The sequence below is a fragment of the Pleurodeles waltl genome, chromosome 2_1 (assembly GCF_031143425.1).
Source record: "Pleurodeles waltl isolate 20211129_DDA chromosome 2_1, aPleWal1.hap1.20221129, whole genome shotgun sequence".
In the NCBI taxonomy this organism is placed as follows: domain Eukaryota; kingdom Metazoa; phylum Chordata; class Amphibia; order Caudata; family Salamandridae; genus Pleurodeles; species Pleurodeles waltl.
In genome coordinates, this window is record NC_090438.1 from 641,230,486 (window position 1) to 641,247,866 (window position 17,381).

The 17,381-nt window shown below is 44.3% G+C and overlaps 1 protein-coding gene across 4 annotated transcripts in view; it reads left to right on the forward strand.

Moving 5' to 3' along the window:
• The window catches only part of TNS3 (tensin 3), a 752,439-nt gene that overhangs the window by 217,839 nt on the left and 517,219 nt on the right, over positions 1-17,381 (forward strand). Inside the window, exon 1 of one of the 4 annotated variants that reach the window (XM_069216165.1) lies at positions 3,958-4,222. The exons of the other annotated variants lie outside the window; for them this stretch is intronic. The gene's annotated coding sequence lies outside the window, so the exon portion shown is untranslated. Of the gene's footprint in view, positions 1-3,957; positions 4,223-17,381 lie in introns of those variants that run through there. 4 annotated transcript variants of the gene reach the window in all.

Genomic DNA, 17,381 nt, shown 5'->3' on the forward strand with positions numbered 1-17,381 from the left:
GGGTAAAAACTTTTGCTACATCTGGCCCTTACTTCTTTTCATTTTTAAGCAATGACCTTTAAAGTTTAAACAAATAACAGCTGCTATAAATTATTTTTAAATCCTATCAAATATTACTGAAAACGGCATCCAATTTCCTGAAAAATTCAGTTTGCCACTGCTGCTTATTGCTAATACCGTGTATTATTTATGCATAATAAGTTCATTATAGTACATAATCATGCAGCAATAGGATCACCAACATATCTATGCCAATATTTTACTTTATGGTTTGGATTTTGCTCATGATTTTTATTGACACTCAAATGGTGCTTATAAAATGCTGGAGGCCCCTAATGTATGTAGTATTTGAACAGCACAACCAAGCCAAATGGCAGCAGAGTCGTGTACATTATCAAAGGGCAAGATACAGCCAAGCAGAAATTGGAGGGGATGTTTGTTTCTGAGAGTGGAGGTGTACTAATACTTCCTTCAATCCACCTTTAGTGCAATGTATATAGCTCACTGAGCAATCCAAAACATTTCCTTCAACAAAACCTCACTTGTGTTACTAAAACATGATTTCTAATCTCAGGCCTTGCTCCATTATAAACTCTACCTCCATTCAAAAAGACATAAACTAAACTAGTGGAACCTCTTTGTTTATTAAGATAGCCAAACTCTGGATTTCAGCACCTCCTTGAATAAGGAAACTCAATAATCACCTTCAGTTCCAGAATTATTTAAAGACATGACTACTTTTTCCCAGAAATATAACACTAGTTGATGTGATTTATACATAAGGGTAGACATGCATGGATGTGACTACTGTCAAATGCTCCTCAACACTTCCAGTGTTCGCCACTCCACATTTTGAGCATAACTTTGAACGTTATATATCTGAACCAAAATCTCCCACATAGGAAATACGACATCCAACACCATTTCAACCACACACATCTGAAAGACCTTTCCCATTTTAACTCCCTTAGGATTCTTCTTTTCTCTTCAAAAGTGTAAACTTCACCATACGCCGCATGCTAGCAGAACTTTACTCAAGGACGTGCGTTTCGTTTGGTGTAAGTCTGTTTAGTAGTTTTAGACATTAGTGTTACAAAAAAGTGGTGGGCGAGCTTTAAGGGGTTAAAAAGTGAGACATATCTGGACGGTTAATTTGTGAATCCTTGGAGGATTCAAAAATCTAATAAAAAATGAAGGCATGGCATTGGATGGGGAACTTTTCTTCCTATTGTCCATTATCCATTAATTCACAAATCTGGCTAGATTCTCAAATCCACTCTGCTTCATTTGGCCGGCCTTAGGTCATGCCCAATGACCAGTTCCCCCTGCTTTGGCCCAACACCATGTGAAACAGTGGTTGCCACAAGCAGAGAGGTGGGTGGAGGGCCTGGCCAAAGGCCAGGTTTTGGGGCCAAATGACATGCAAAGTGAGAGTTGACTGCCTGCACAGGTTGAAATTTGGAATTTGTATATTATCAAAAACAAGAGTATTTCACAGACAAAACTAATGGAAAAGTGAAGTTATTGTTAGAATAGGTTGTATTACCTTAATGCAATGTTTCAAAAACATCTGAAAAGCATTTAAAGTACAAAATTAAAGTACAATTATGGTTATGAATTAAAATTGAAACACAACACTGAAATGTGTTAGTTCTGTAATCCAGAAGTAGCACAATAGCCATGTAAACCATAACTCAGGCGCCATATGCAATACTCATGACCTCACCCTTAATGTAACAGATGCAATTACAAATTTCATAAATCATGTTCATGTCAGATTACATATCACACTGTTATTAACACTATCAAAGAGCCACTACTATGAATATAATATTATTTATTGGTGTGAGGATGTGCTGTGCTTTTTGGTGTTATTCATTGTTATAAGCACTATGAGGTCATAAGCATTACCTTTGGTGCACGAGTTATTGTTTGCATGGTTGTTGTGCAAGTTCTGAACTGCAGAGCTAACCATAACCTGAAATGTGAGTGTTTTTGTGGTTTTAGTTCATAATCCTATCTTTATTAGTGTTTTTATTGATTTTTTTAAAAAAATTGTTAAATTATTATAACTAATCCTAACTATAACTTCACTTTAACTCTAGTTTGTTCAGTGATAGATAGATAGATAGATTCAAACCCTTGGTGAGAACATGTTGCACCCCGATTGGTATCAGGGTCCCAGGCGCTCTTGAGAGTTCATGGTTGGTCGGGTGTTTGTAGTTTGGGCAACAAATTGGGTGAGGTGCATGAGATTCAAATGATGTGCTGGAACCATGGAGTCGTGTGGATAGTATCAAATGTAGAAGCTGCCAGTGTTGTGCTTTGCTTTTTTACACAATGGTCAGTGGAGTCAACTCAGGAACAGATCTATTGGAGGAATTTTTAGGGCACAGTAGGTTTGACAAATTAGGTCCATTCAAGAGCAACAGAGGGCGCAACCATTGGTAGCATCTGCTGGTAAGTGGGGTAACGGGAGGATGGGAAGGGTATCTGGTTCCAGGCCTTTCAAGGCTCAAAAAGCAGAGATGCCATCAGTATATGCCTTTAATCTCTTGGTACTTTTGTTGGACACCCTCAGAAAATGTCTTAAATTGGAAAGAAAATAGGTGGGTCTCCTAAGGAGAACCGATGACATGGGGAAACCCTCCAATAGGAGAACAGCCTGAGTCAGTGGGGACGAGAGAGGGAAAGGCCTTGCAAAGCTACAAGAGGGAGGGAAAAGGTGCACAAATAGCTTGTACTATTTATACAGCACCTCTGACCCCTAAGGAAGGCCTGCAGTACTGTCCGGTGGCCAAGTAAGTAAGACGTTGCTTTATTTATTCTGCATGGTTCATAGATTGTGGTTTTATAATGTGGTCTGTCCCTTGTACAAGTAGAAACATCTTTGTTAATTTTAGTAGGTAGTCTTTTTGCCTCATTACCATGTCGCCCTACCTGTTTTGAATAGCAAGTGGATACAACATGGACAACAGGGGGTCAAAGGTTGTGCGACGCCACTTCCTGTGGTATCTTGGAAGTCAAAAGGCATGTTACATCATGTTCTGTGAAGTCACCTGGTGAAAAGTTAGGTAATGTCATTTTCGTTATCTAAGCACCTGTTGTGAGCCTTTGAAGAAAATGTCAAGAAGTGTATAAGCTAGCTAGATAAACACACACAAGAACTTAATGGGGACTTCTTGAGTCTGCAGCTAACTGCAGCACACCTCCACCCCCTTCCCCCCAGCGCCTCGAAACCCTGACGGGTACATAGCGCGCTTTATAAATATCGTGATTGATTGATGAAGAGAAAAACATATAGCGCCATGGATACCTAACTGGGGGGGGGGGGGGGGGTCGTAAAAAGTCTTACCACAGCACACTCATCAATTCTTATTATTTACTAGAAGTTTTCCAACTATTTTCCTACCAAAGTATATGTCCCCTGTTTTGAAAAATGCCGTCCCGCCGCTATCTGTGCTACGTAGTTTACAAACGCACTCTTCTGGCAGTTCTAAGCGTGCGAGACAGTCATGCAAGTGTTTGTTTACGCTGCCGTTCATCGCGGGCGCCTCTTTATCAGCGGCAGGAATTCGGAGCCTACAAGCCGGCATATTCCTCGCCTTCTTCGTTTTAGGCAGAGCTCGGGTTACCTGCGTCCCCAGCTGATGCAAAAGCCCGCGTAGGCAGCTGCCTGGGAAGAAGCGGGAACCAAACGTACCTGAAGCTATCAATTTAAAAAAACACAAAAAAGGGAAAGACTGGGAGCCAGGTAACAAGTTAAGGAAGTCACAACAGCGGGCACGGGCTGTCGGGCGGTGTGATTTGTAACAGGCCTGTCTGACGGAGACTGTTCTGCAGAGCAATCAGCGCACTTCACTGCCTGGATGGGGAGGAGGCGAGGGGCCGGTGCTGGCCCTGCCTCCTCCTCCTTCTTCCAGAGAGGCTCCTGCGGGGAGGGAAGCGCCTGCTTTCGGTGCAGAGCCGCACATGGGAGGAGAGGACCCGAGCCTACGCACGCCGTGCTTCTGCCGTCCAGCTTGCCCCCTACCTGGAGCCGGCGAACTGCCCTGTTCTTGTTTAGGAGCGCTTCGAGGCCGCCCCGGGACACACGTGCGTGTGGGATTGTGCGGTGTTTGTGTGGATTGTACCCTCCCTGCGGGACTGCGAGGGAGCCTCCTGCTGCTCCTTGTAGCCGGGAGAGAGAGAAGTGGATCGTGGGCACGCTGCCACGGTGAAGGTAAACTGCACGACACGGGGGAAATGGGAACCTGCGCTGTGGTGACGAATACAACCACTGTTTTTTGTAGTCCATCCCAGAGGCATTTAAATCCCGTTATCTTGTGTGTCAACTTTTTAAGAGGATTTCGATTGTAGCATATGTACTTCCGGGACTCTTGTGTGTAATTTTTATCTAAGGCATGTGCGCGGACTTTGGATGTCCTGAGGCGTCTGACGCTGCAGTGGTGTGATTCAGCACGAGGCATTTGTGTTGAAGTCTTCTGCAGGGGGCTGGTATTGTTCACGGTCTATGGTAAAAAGTTGTCGGTGCACATTTAATACTGGTCTGGATTCAAGGACTTGCCAGCCAGATAGCTCTGTTGTTACTCCCCCTAACTCACGAGAGATATTACCTTCGCTTGGGTGAGGTGCGTCCTGTCCGTAGTGCCCCCGCAGTTTCAGTGCCCCCTTCCCCTAAGAGTTTTTCCTGCTTTGTCACACCTCCATTTGCAGCAGAAAACCCTGTTGCATACTTTAGCCACTAGCACCCTTAAATCGGGGGATGGAGAGAGATCTCCTGGGCACTACACACACCTCTTCCGGGGCCACCTCTCACGGGTGACAGCTTAACCCAGTCCTGTGTGTGGTTTTTTTTTTTTTTTTTTTTTTAACGACTCACAGCATTCTGGGACTTGTTGTTTCGCATTCGATGACTTGTTTGGACCTCTATATTGTAAGCATTGCATCAAAAATCAGAGAATGTTGAGTGCAGCTGGCTAAAACGTCACGACGGGTTTAAAGTGTCTCGGGTGACACGGGGGCTTCTGGGCAGACATTGTCACTGACAAATGACCCTTGTTTATGATGGTGACATACAGAAGAGAACGGGGTAGATGCTTAATCTGGCATTTTCCTAGCAAGGCCGGTGACCTGCTGTGTTCGTGAAACCATCGTCTTTCTTTTCCTCCAGTTGAGTTCACAATTTGTTAAAATGGGCCTACCGTCACTCGGTTAAAAGCTTCGGTTCCAAATGATACATTGCACTGTCAGACCACCTTAGTTGTTCTTTGTCAGACAACAGCAATTGACAGCTTGCTTGTTTTAACCATCACGATCTGATATTTGTAGTTTGTTTTCAGTCATAACTGCAAAACTTCAAGTCCCACAATGCTGTGGAATAAAAAATAAGTCTAGATGAGCTGACGTGAGCATCATGCGATCACTACTATGCTGTGCTTTGTCTAAAGTGTGAGTGGATATAACACACATAACCTATTGTTGTTTAACACATATAACCTAACATAAAGGTAAATAAGTGATTTTTCCAGAGCTCATTCTTTCGTGGGGTAACTTAGTTTACAGTGAGCTCGTGTCCGTAATGAGTAGCGTGTCCTGATTTTGCATGCATTCTGGTATTTGTAGTTTTGCCTGATGTTTTCACATTGTCAGTTGAGGCTACAAGTCCCGGAAGGAAGCACAGGCAGATCCTTGACGGGCTACTGAGTGACAGAAATATCGTTATTTTTTTTGCCCGCGAGTCACACTAAGATTGGAAGGCCGTCTCGGATACTTGTGGTTTCATGTCACAGAGTGAGACCAAAAGGTCAGGATGTGTTGTGCTTTGCGGTATGTCTGAAACTCCCACTGCACATCCGGGTGTTTCTGTCCCTGCCACTCATTGCGAGACCACCAGGTCCCTAGCATTCAGGTGAGTTAAAGCAAATTATTTTCCGTGCTGGACATTTCTGCAACTATGTTAAGAAATCAAAGTGAGTTCTGGGTAATTTCCCGAGTAGCCACTAATGGATGTGTGCTTTGTGGGCAGAGACGAGTGGAAGGCTCCAGATGAACAAGGCCCTTGTCTTTACGTTCAGTTATTCTCAGTTGAACCCCTGACCGGTTTTGTGTTTTTGTGATATATATGTATCGGACAAGCCATCTGGTGAGGGCCTGCTCCTCGTGAAGGATGCCCTGTCCCCAATATGTTTTGTACGTCTAATTAATTGTATTCAATAAGGTAAAGCCAGACAGTCCATGTACAGACGTCCTTCAGACACAGCACCGAGGCATGGGCTGGCAGCCGTGGTACCCATCACACTTCAGGAATATAATGCAGAGTGACAAGCCTGTGTGTCTGCCCCTCTGGCTCGCTGGCTTGCATACTCACACATTAGCTCTTGCAAAATCCGTTTCCCATCCACTTTGTAAACAATGGTGTTCTCTTTTACAAACACTCGGGGCACAGGAAGAGAGACTGGGCTAAAGAAAGAGGTCGCCATTTTGCCCCCCCCCCCTTTCAACTGTTCCTTCTATGTACAAGCAGCTGTGGGAGATGTCTGGCACTTGTAAACTGGGGGGAGCAGAATACGGCGAAAGGATCAGTGTGCTTTGGAATGAGCCAAAATACAGATGGGATTGTCGGCAATTTAAAGGTCGAATAATGTGGTCTGTTCACATTCCTGCCTTTCCAGTCAGCAGCCCTGTGCATGCTGGGACATGTAGGCCCGCGCTTATGGAAAGCAAAACTACAGTTGCTACAATTCAAACTGCTTTGCCTAAAGGGGCTGGTCTAGCTGAAGGCGTAACACATTTCTTCGGGCCTCCTAGCAGGGCGGTGCACGGCTTGCGGTGGCGAGAACACTTCCCAGACGTGAACCTGTTACATATCCCGAACAGGACACACTGTGCCCTTGTGTTCCACTCCTAAGAGGATGTTTGTGCCTTATACTTTTTATATAGTTTTATAAAAGAGCGTCGCACCCGAGAGAGAGAGCGACTTAAGAAAACAGCTTCTCCAATGTTTTTGATAAGTTTTTCAACGAAATATGTATACTCTCAATGAATGCGTTGTTATTACAATGTCATCAGACACCTGCGTCTAGCATGGGCATTGGTGGCTGTCTGTGACTTGTCCACCTTGAGAGGATGCTTATGTCTGTGGTCTTTGATAACTGGTTCATTTCAAGGAAATTGCCTCAAAAAGTGGGGCGCGCTTTGACAGCACGTGCTTTATTAGTCTTGTTGACGCCTGTGGTGGTTTTCCGGTCTGTTGCCACTGATACCAAAACGTTTTAGAAATATGCTCGGGTCTATTTACTTTTGGAGTGTTCATTCTTAATTTCCCCTTGGTGCTGTCAGATAAAAGCACGCCGAGTGACGGCCCTGTGGGAGTGGGTGTGTGCAGCACGTGAAGCCTCTTGGTTCCCACAGCACTGCTAACATTCTCTTGAATGAGATCATGGTTTTTGTGCCAGAAAGGCACTAGGCTGTAAAGAAAAACATACTTTTTAAGCGCCTGACCCAAAGCCGGGGTGTACTGTATATCTGGCACACTCTCTTGTTTGCTCTGCCCGTGTAGCACAATAACCACAGAGGGCAGTTAAATGCCTGTTCGGCTGAAACCACATACAGCTAAATAAGCCTTTCCTTCCTTGGCCACCACCCAGTAATAATTACGTTTCTTCGGAAATGGCTTTCGACGGTGCTTTTGTTCAGTTCAGTGGAAGAATATAAAATAATTTGTTTGATTGAATCCCCATATTCATTTGGATTCCGAGAACAAATTATCTTTTTGCCTCGGGTGATTTTGTGTTTTGTGCACGGCTGCCCCATCCACTCCTGTGTACCAGACAGAAACGTCCTATACCACCGTACCCACCTAGTTCTTGCCGATGAATACCATCGGCCTACTGGTAACAAAAGCCCGAGATCGGTAATTAGGTGGACTTTTCCCACCATTCCATCATGGAGTCGTCCAACTCGCCGAAAGTCTGTTACTGATTCATTGAACAGATACCTGTTGTAAGAACCATGACCTTTTCCTGCCTTCTTTAGTATGGGATTCAAACTTTTCTGAAAGGACATCAAGGTTTACTGTTCCAGCACTCGAACTGAGCCTCTTGTAAATGTAAACTATTGCACTGTTATTGCCTGTAGAATATCCGTGCACTGGTGTGGAGGGAGAATTTGTGGTGTCATGTCTGCAAGGTATATTTGGCGGAATTATATTGCTTTTTCTTTGCACCCTGATTTCCTTCTCCATGTAATTCCCATTTAGTAAACCTGTAACAACTTAAAACACATATGGTGAGATAATGACCCCAGGGTTTGCATGCAGTCTCCATGGCCCTATTTGGGTCGAGCTTACAAGACAGCACAAGCGGTCTTGTTGTAAAAGACCTATTGTGGCTTACCAAGAACTTACAGGGGTTTTACAGCCCGCCCATTGCTTACCCTTGGTTGCCTTTATTGTCCCTCTTATTTTCTTGTTTCTTAATCAATGGCTTGCCTTGTCCCATCTTGTCTAACTTGTCTGTCTCTTCCCTAGAGCATATGCTATTCATTTCCTTTTGCTTGGCTGTTTTGTGTCCTTCCACTGCTCACTTTTAGGGAACTCCTTTTTTTTCTTTTACTAAGCACTCTATGAGAGTTCATGTGTTCACCTCCATGTGCTTTCCCGCCGTATCACTGCCTTTATACTCCATGTTGCTCTCGCACTTGTGTGCGTCCCCCTGCAAACACCACCTGTGCTCCTTGTTGGTCTTTCCATTGTGTTTCTTCCCCCCCAGAAACCATCCCATGCGCACACTCTCAGTTGCTTTCTCCACACATGTTTTCCTCGCCCTCAAAACATTCTGCCATCCTCCTCTCCCTGTTGCTGTCTCTCTCATGTGCTTCCTACTGGATATCACTACCCCCTGTACTCTGTGTTGCTTTCTTCCTTTGTCTGCTTCTCCTCCCCTGGAAGAAAAAAAACCCTACCTCAAAGCCACATTGGCAAAGTCAATAGGTTCAAAAGACAAGGCTTGTTGCCAGTGTTTGCTTATAGTACCTACTGCATAAGTATATCATGAGCATGAGTCACATAATTTAAGTTTTTGCTGAAATGGTATGCAAAATTCATATTTTTATACTCTAAAGCTTGTCCTTCTATTAATAGTTCCCATCTTAGGGAATTATGAAGTGAACTCTAGACTCTGTGGTCATTGATGTCTTCAGTAGCGCTATTGCACTAACCCCCTCCACACTCAGACAACTTCCTAATCACATTACTTGGTTCACACGGTGCACCAGCACCCGAATGACAGGTTCCTTTCCACATGAAAAGAAGTTATATATGGTCACACACTATAATTTTGGATATCACCCTATGTGATACCCACCTTATTCATGGGTTTACATCTGTCTGTTAGAGACCGGAACTTGGGCATCCTGTTAAAGATGGGGGCAAGACCTAAAGAAGGAAAATCTCCCTGACATAGTTTGCCTGGGGCTGGAGGTGCTGGCAGCAGGGGTAAATGCAGACCCAATAGCACAAGGATGGGTTACATCATATTGCAGTCCCTTTTGCAGGAGCAGAATGTAAGTGATACCGGCAAATGGCCAAAGGCAGAGCATTTTGTAGTACTCCAAAGCCTACAACCACATAGATTATAGGGCAACTGCAGACCTTTCTTGTGGGAGCCAGGCCCTCTGGAGGCTCACTTTGGACAGGTCAAAGAACACCCATGAGGCAAGTGCTAATTTACAAGATGCTGCCTGCCTAGCCAACAGAGCACACCAGGCACAGCATCTGCCATCTCTTTGGTGGGACTTAATTTGAGTAATGATAAGTTCATCTGAGAAGGCTGGGAGTAATCATTGGCCCTGGCCAGGTATAAGGGTAGCTCTATGGAGGAGGGTGAATAGACTCCTTCTCAAGTAGGAGATCAAAGACTGGGGAACACAACAATTTCCAGAAAGTCACAAATGCAGCTTCTGTAACTCATTTGAAAGCCACGAGAGCCACAATGAGAAATTCATTATAGAGGAATCCCACAGAAGGAGAGCCAGATGAAGGCATGTTCACACGTGAAAGTTTGTAGTATAACCTCTAAATCTTTTCCCTCGTCATTTGTGCAGGATCTAGAAACCAACCAATATTTCAAGTGATAGTATGTACAGGGGCAGCAGGCATCAGATGGCTCCATAATATGAGAAGAAGTTTTAAATTCCTCGAGGACAAAAGTTCGGTGAGAATCAGTGCTACATTTTTGAGTAATTGATTTCGATGGGGCACAAAAATAACATCAATACCAGCAGGACTCCATGATTACCATTGGAAGGTTTGTGACAATAGAAGACATGTACCACCTGAAAAGGTAGATAAAGGAAGTGAAGGGCTTTAAAGAAGGTCTAAAGAGGTTTACATTTTGCCATCAGGCATTTTTCTTCCCAGTTGTTTGTAAAGAGTTTCCAGACGTTGTGTGCACCCATGTATGGATGGGAATGCACAGCCATATTGGAGGTAGTGGGACTTGAAGCACAATGTCAGTAACAGGGTCACATAATTGGTCACAGAAATGGTGACCATGAGTTTTGAAGACAGGAAGCAGGTGATATTGCTCATGGATATCTCCAAGCCAAGTTGTGCAGATTTCAGCTTTCCTCACTTTTTGCGGAGTAGACAGTCCAACTGCATCGTGTAGGAACCAGAGGGAGCTTATAGGACAAGCATCACAACAGGAGTTGTAATTAGAAAGTTACACCACTTTTCCCCTGCCCAAGATTAGTACTCATGAGTACTTCCGGTAGGACGACCAGAAAGTAATCCTGGATAAAAGGTGCAAGGCGTGATTCGGCCTGGATTGTTCTGGAGGCTATGGAGAAGAAGCACACAGTGGTGCTCCCCTCATTTGTGGGTATACTGAGACCCTTTTCAAGAAGCGCTTCACTGTGGAGACTGTGTAGATGATCCTACTTCATGTTCTTTTGGGAAAATTCATGGCCTCATAACATATTCAAGATGCCTATGTACATTATGATTAATAAAAACAATTAATCATTTATCTTATTTACCCTACTGGTTTATTAGCACCAGCCCACAGCATTACCAGTTGGCCTAAATTCAACCGCTGGGAACTCAAAACGTGTTGGGCATTCTTGTTAGACATTCTTCAGAATGAGAGCCCGAGGGCTCATCCCTGCTCTGACCATTGGCTGGAACACATGTAAATCTTCCAATCCTTGTAGTTTACACAAGTTAATCAACTTTTTTTTTTCAATTCCCAAAATATAGTCTCGGAATGCCGTTTAAAATAACCCGTCTGTTGCCCTCCCTTGTAATTATGATTGGTCGCTATCAGTTTACATTTGCCACGAACAATTAATACAGAAAATATGTATTCTGTCCAAACCAAGCTAGCTGAATAAAGACGCTCTGAGGATGCAGTTAAAAAAACGCCAAATTGAATTAAATCTTAAGCAACTTTTTAAAACAATATTCTGTTTTCATTTTCTTGGTTTGTAGAACTCAGGAAGCGCATTTGTTCATCTGTTTATGGGGGCTGACATTTGTAAGGGTGTGTTTGTTTTTTAAAGGGGGTTATTACATTTAGATCAAAGGACGTATAATCCCTCCAGGAAAAAAAAAAAAAAAAAACATAAGCGTGCTCAGTAGCCCCTGTGAAAGGAATGTCGATTAGGCGCACATTCAAGTGTAGAAGAGGGTAAAATGGAACCAGTATTAAAAAAAAACGTACGAGCGCGTAGGAATGCCTATTTGTTAGTAAAAACATGCAGACAAAACATCAGACGTCCTCCCTTGCAAGAAAGATGTATTCCGAGCCCGCAGGGCGCATGGTCGCAGCCCCAGTGTTGACGTGTAATTAGCACCGGGCTCGCCCTCGGGGGAGCGCGCCGCCATTCTTAGCCAGGCCGAGGCCTATCTGATAGCCCCGGGGGCACAGGGCTGAGGTAATGAATTGCTCGGGGCCCGATGTGACAGTCCTTCGCGGCGATAACTCCAAGGGACAGGTGTGTTGACGCAGGCCTCTTCTTTGGTCCATCTCCAGTGGGGAGATCTGTGGGAGGCAGCCGGCTTCAGAAGCCTGCCGGCCTGGGAGGGGGGCATTAGGGGGTGATTGCGTGTCTCTGTACCCCTCCATTTGTGTATAAGCCGCTTGGACGATCCGCTAAGTTGAAGGGAAGGAGAAAGGTGCTAAAACGCAAAGTACGTTAATCCTTTCAGGAATGTGCCAGGGCCTGGGTGGGGGGAGGTTGGATGCCATTATCAGTTTGAAGTTGAGTTTGACCTCTCACGAGTCAAAACGATGTTTGCACAGTGTTTTTCTAAGAGAGTCGAGCGAAGGTGAAACGCAGCTTGATACAAGTACATTGACGAAACAGTATCTTGTAAGGTCCACATCGATACTGAATAGCTAGCTCCATGTCAACAAACGCCAGGTTCGAGCTTTCTCTTATCAACGCAGTGCATGCTGGGAGCTCCACATTCAGTTCACTTCAGTTGAAACGAAGCCCTAGATTGCAACTATTTGCAAAAATAAAGGTGAGGAATACGACTGCGGTGTTCTGCTGACCGAAATGACACCTGTGCTCGCTTCATTGCACACGAAAGTTCAGTTTTGAGGATTGCGGACCTCAAAGCTATCAGTCAGCAAATATATAGAGCTAGGTTAGTACTCATTTCGATGTCAAGTGGGAGGGACTGATTCTTGAAAAATAGAGAGGTCTCCTTCCTGTGCGTCTCGCTCGCTTCTTTTGTGGCAGGCATATCGCTTAATAGGGCGGGCCTTTAAAATGTTATTGGGGAGGGGGGGGTCTCAGGGTACCCACCATCTGCTCTGTAACTGCCAGCACGTTGCTGTTAGCTCACCTCACAAGTATACAAAGGCCTAGGGCCCAAAGGAGACCCCGTGGATGGTGACCACTGTATTGGGGCCAGAGGGGGCAATTTATGTTCATCTTCTCCTCACCTCGCCTCCCCTTCTCTGTCCGCCATTGTTTTCTCTTCGCTAGTGTGGGCCACATCAGGGTATCGCAACAGGGCACTTTACATTGTGCAGCACGAAGGCAAATTCATACTAAACATTGATTCAACTGTAAAATTCCACATACTTGAGGCATATGTCTTCCTTTACCTGGGGTAAGTGCAATTTTGAGGTGTACATTTTGCATTGTATATAGCATGACCACTGAACCGTACAAAGGGCCATACAGCAGTCAAGCAATTTATCGTAATTATTAGATCTTATAGCATACACAGGGCCTCCATACCAATAAGCTTGCTACCATTAATTGCTTGTAATATCCCGTTAGCAGCAGCATGTTAGTCTATGTCTAAACGCCCTCAACCATCTGGAAGCACGTGTCTGTCAAATATTTCTTTCTCTAGCCTGGCCTACTTTTCTTTTGTTTGAGTAGAAACAATAGAGAACTTAATGAAACTGTCTTGCATTGTGAAATATGCATGTAAACAATAACGTTTTTAGTTTCAAACTGCCATTATGTAAAGTGCTGAGAAAGCAGCTGGGTTTGGTAAAAACTATAAAAATAAAATAAATATATTATTTTAAATGTTTTGTGTAGACTGTCGCAGGCATTGTTTCGTCACTTTTTAAAGTTAGAATTAGATGGTGCTTTCCCGAGCTCTGACGGGTATCTTTCCGGGTGTTGTGGCTGTGCATCATAGAAGGATTAGTGCAGGATATTTTAGTACAGATTTTCACATTTCTAATGTGATGGTGCTTCTAAATGTCCTTAGTTTAGTGCTGAAAAATTTTAAGAGCAGTTTCTTACCCAGTTTCAGCTAAGCACGAGTGAAACAAAATTAGATATTAAAATATGGAGAATGGTTTTAATAAAAATAAAAAAAATGTGTATATAAATGTCCCGGGGCTTAGTCAGATATATTTTCTGTTACAAGGTCTGGATATTTTTTTTTCCAGACATCAGTTTTAATTTGAGTAAATGTTTCAACATGTGTTCCGCACGCTGGACTGTGTCATGCATGCATAATCAGGGTTGCGCCTCCCCCTCCACCGCTGCCCTTTCCGCCCCACTTGAAACATAGTTAAGTGTGTATGTAACATTTCCTTCTTTCAGATCAAGAAAAGGCGACCCTGTTAGACATTCTGAAAAAATGGCGTGCTTGACAATTGAAAGAGGAGGAGTTACTTGGGAATCACAGACTAGCCTTGAGAGGAGAAAGCTGCATGGGCAATCTGTTACCATGCATTGGCACAGGGTTTTAGTGCCACAACTCCCTTGTGCCTGTAAGAAATGCAGTTTATGAATTAACCCTGGGGTAATGAGATGCTGTGTCAAAGCGAGCCTAGAGGCATTCTATACAAGATGTAATATTCACAATTTAAACTCACTTTATGCTTTTGTATCACTGTAACCTTGCTGTTACTTAAAAACACACCAATCTAGTTTACTGCTCTTTCCTTCACTGTATTTATTTGTCTTATAAAGTTGGAACATTCACCTGCTTTCGGGCCCTTGTAAACTACTTAGAGCAGTTTCTATGTATCTTTCAGGGCATCTTTTGTATAGCACATATTATATTCATTCAGGAGTTTCCTGTTGTGAAGAACCAACAAGGACCAAGACCAGTAGATTAAGTACTGCAGATAATGAAATAACAGGCTATGTTTTTTTTTTTCTTTTAATGGCTGTGATAGGTCTCCAAGCTCAATGCCAGAAGAAGCAGAACACGCCATTGCTTACAATTTGTGACTTGACTTTAGGGAGAACATGGGGGACTGGAGGGAAGACGGAGAGGGGCTGGCTTTTGTTTGACAGCAAAAGTGCAATACTCTCAACATTTTATGATTGGGTCCAGAACTTAGTCGAGATCTTGCTGGTGCTTAAGCATCCAGCATACCGCTCAAGAATTCATGGGCAAAGCCAAAGAATTTGCAGTGTTCAGTGCCGAGATGCACACTTCAATAGGCAAACAGTGAAGAGATCTGAGTAGGCCTGAAACTGTGTGGGCTTGAAGTAGTAATCAAAAGCTTGGTGGAAGCATTCTGTTTTAGTTGAAATTAGGCTAGCAAATGTTTGTTCTGTACAAATTGCGCTGTATGCACTTGCCACAGGAGTTGATAAAAGTGTTGGATTTTTAGGTCTTCCCATAAGCCTTAATGTGGCTTGGATTTGTGGAGCACTATTAGATGATGATATCTAGCACAGTGGATGGGGCAAGCCTGCAGTGTCTTCGGCAATGTCTGTCTGAGAACAAAAGTCTCAAGACCAAAGTACCAGCCGTCCTATCCTGCCATTTTTTTAGTCCATGTCGTTTCCCTGTATTTTCAGTTTTTTGGCTCAGTTAAAGGGTCTCCTGTAACTTCAAGTCTAGTGTTACGTTACATTATGCTGACTTTTAGAGATCACCTGGGAGGGTATCCTGACACTGACCTCACAAGTTACATCCTTGCTGTGCCCTGGGATTAGAGAGGGCCAAAAGTAGTGTACATATCCCATTGTTGTCAATGGAGTACCACTCCTCCGCCCCATAGTTGTGGACCTCTTACAACAAAAACCCATTGGGTTTAATTTGTTGCCTGATGAAACTTAAAGTTTATGATCAGTATCCAGATGCTCATCACAATAATGATCATGAATATTGGAGCTAAAGTGAAAGGAAGAATGATCAGATTTGGTGCGCTTGTCAATAGGCTTTCCTTAGATGATCGCACACAACTGTTTTCATGCAAGCTGAATGTAAGACAGGGAATGGCTGCTTCCAATGTGAAACCAAAGGGAAAACCCATAGCCAAAACATCGTCCTCTGTCTTGATTCTTTGCTACAGTGTCTGTCTAGGGAGAACAGGCTGCATTTTATGGCAGATCCCCGTGGAGCATACCTACTTGGTGCAACAAAGACACTAGTTTTTATGCTGGATTCTGGAGCAGGACAAGTATCCTCTACCCAGAATCTCCATTGAAGAGAGATAACCTGTCCCAGTCTGACCTCTTTAAACTGTAATGATGCAACTTATCTGATTGGCAGAGGTCAGCCAGTTTCATAAGACTGTGATTCTATGCTGCAGCCCAACTCCACCATTTTGAAAAACTACACTGTCACAGACCTGAGTGGCTCCTGTGTGGAATTCTTCCTGAATGTGGATTTGAGGGCATGCCGATTGTCCTGGGACTTGTACAAAATCCTGTGAACCCTCTACAGTGACTATTTATGAACTTATCCTGCCTTTGCAAGCGATTCATTCAATCAATCAAACACTTGTAAAGTGCAGCTTATCACCTATTGGGTCTCAAGGCGCTGTGGTGGGCATGCTGATCATTTGAAGTGCCAGGTCTTATGATCCTTCCTGAATTGCTTCAGTGATGCGACCTGTCTGAGTTTGAGAGGGAATTTGTTCCATGTCCGGGCTGTGAGGTAGGAGAAGGAACTGCCTCCAGCTGTGCTTTTTTTGATTCTGGGGATGGTGGCAAGGGTGAAGTGAGAGGATTGGAGTTGCCTGGCGGGCTGTAGATGGTCAGGCGGTGGTTAAGCTAGTCTGGTCCGATGTTGTGAAGTGCCTTATAGGTGTGAGTCAGGTAGCTTGAAAGTGATGCGTTTGTTGACCGGGAGCCAGTGGAGGTCTCTGAAGTGGGTGGGCATGTAGTTGTGGTGGGGGATGTCCAGGATGAGGCTGGCTACTGCTTTCTGGCTTCTTTGCAGTCTTGCTTGTAGCTTCTTTGTGATGCCATCATAGAGTGTGTTGCCAAAGTCCAATTTTCTGCTGATCAAGGCGTGGGTGACTGTCCTAGTCTCATTGGGGATACATTTGAAGATCTTTCAAAGTAGCCACGAGGTGTGGAAGCTGGCTGAAGAGACAGAGTTGACTTGATGGATCATGGAAAGCGTTGAGTTCAGAATGATGCCCAGGTTGCGTTCGTGGTATGTGAGGGCGTTTCCCAGGGAGGCTGGCCACCAGGTGTCGTCCCAGGCGGAGGGAATGGAGCAGACTGAGGATCTCTGTCTTGTCCAAGTTTAGCCTGAGGCATCTGGCTCCCATCCAGGTGGCGACTGCTCTCATGCCGTTGAGGAAATTTCTCTTGGCTGTTAATGGGTCGTTGGTCAGGAGAGGATCAGCTGGGTGTTGTCAGCATAGGAGACAATGTTTAGTCCGTGCTTTTTGATGATCTTAGCGAGCGGGGCCATGTTGATGTTGAAGAGGTGCGGGCTTAGTGAGGATCCATGGGGTACTCTGCAGCAAGTTTCTTTGGGTGCCAAAGTGTACGGTGGGAGTCTAACGCTCTGGGTTCTTCCTGTCAGGAAGGATCGGATCCTTTCAAGTGCTTTGCCACGGATGCAGACTTCATGGAGTCTAGTGCAGAGGGTGGAGTGGGAGACTGTGTTGAACCCAGCAGTGATTTGAGCAGTGATTCTG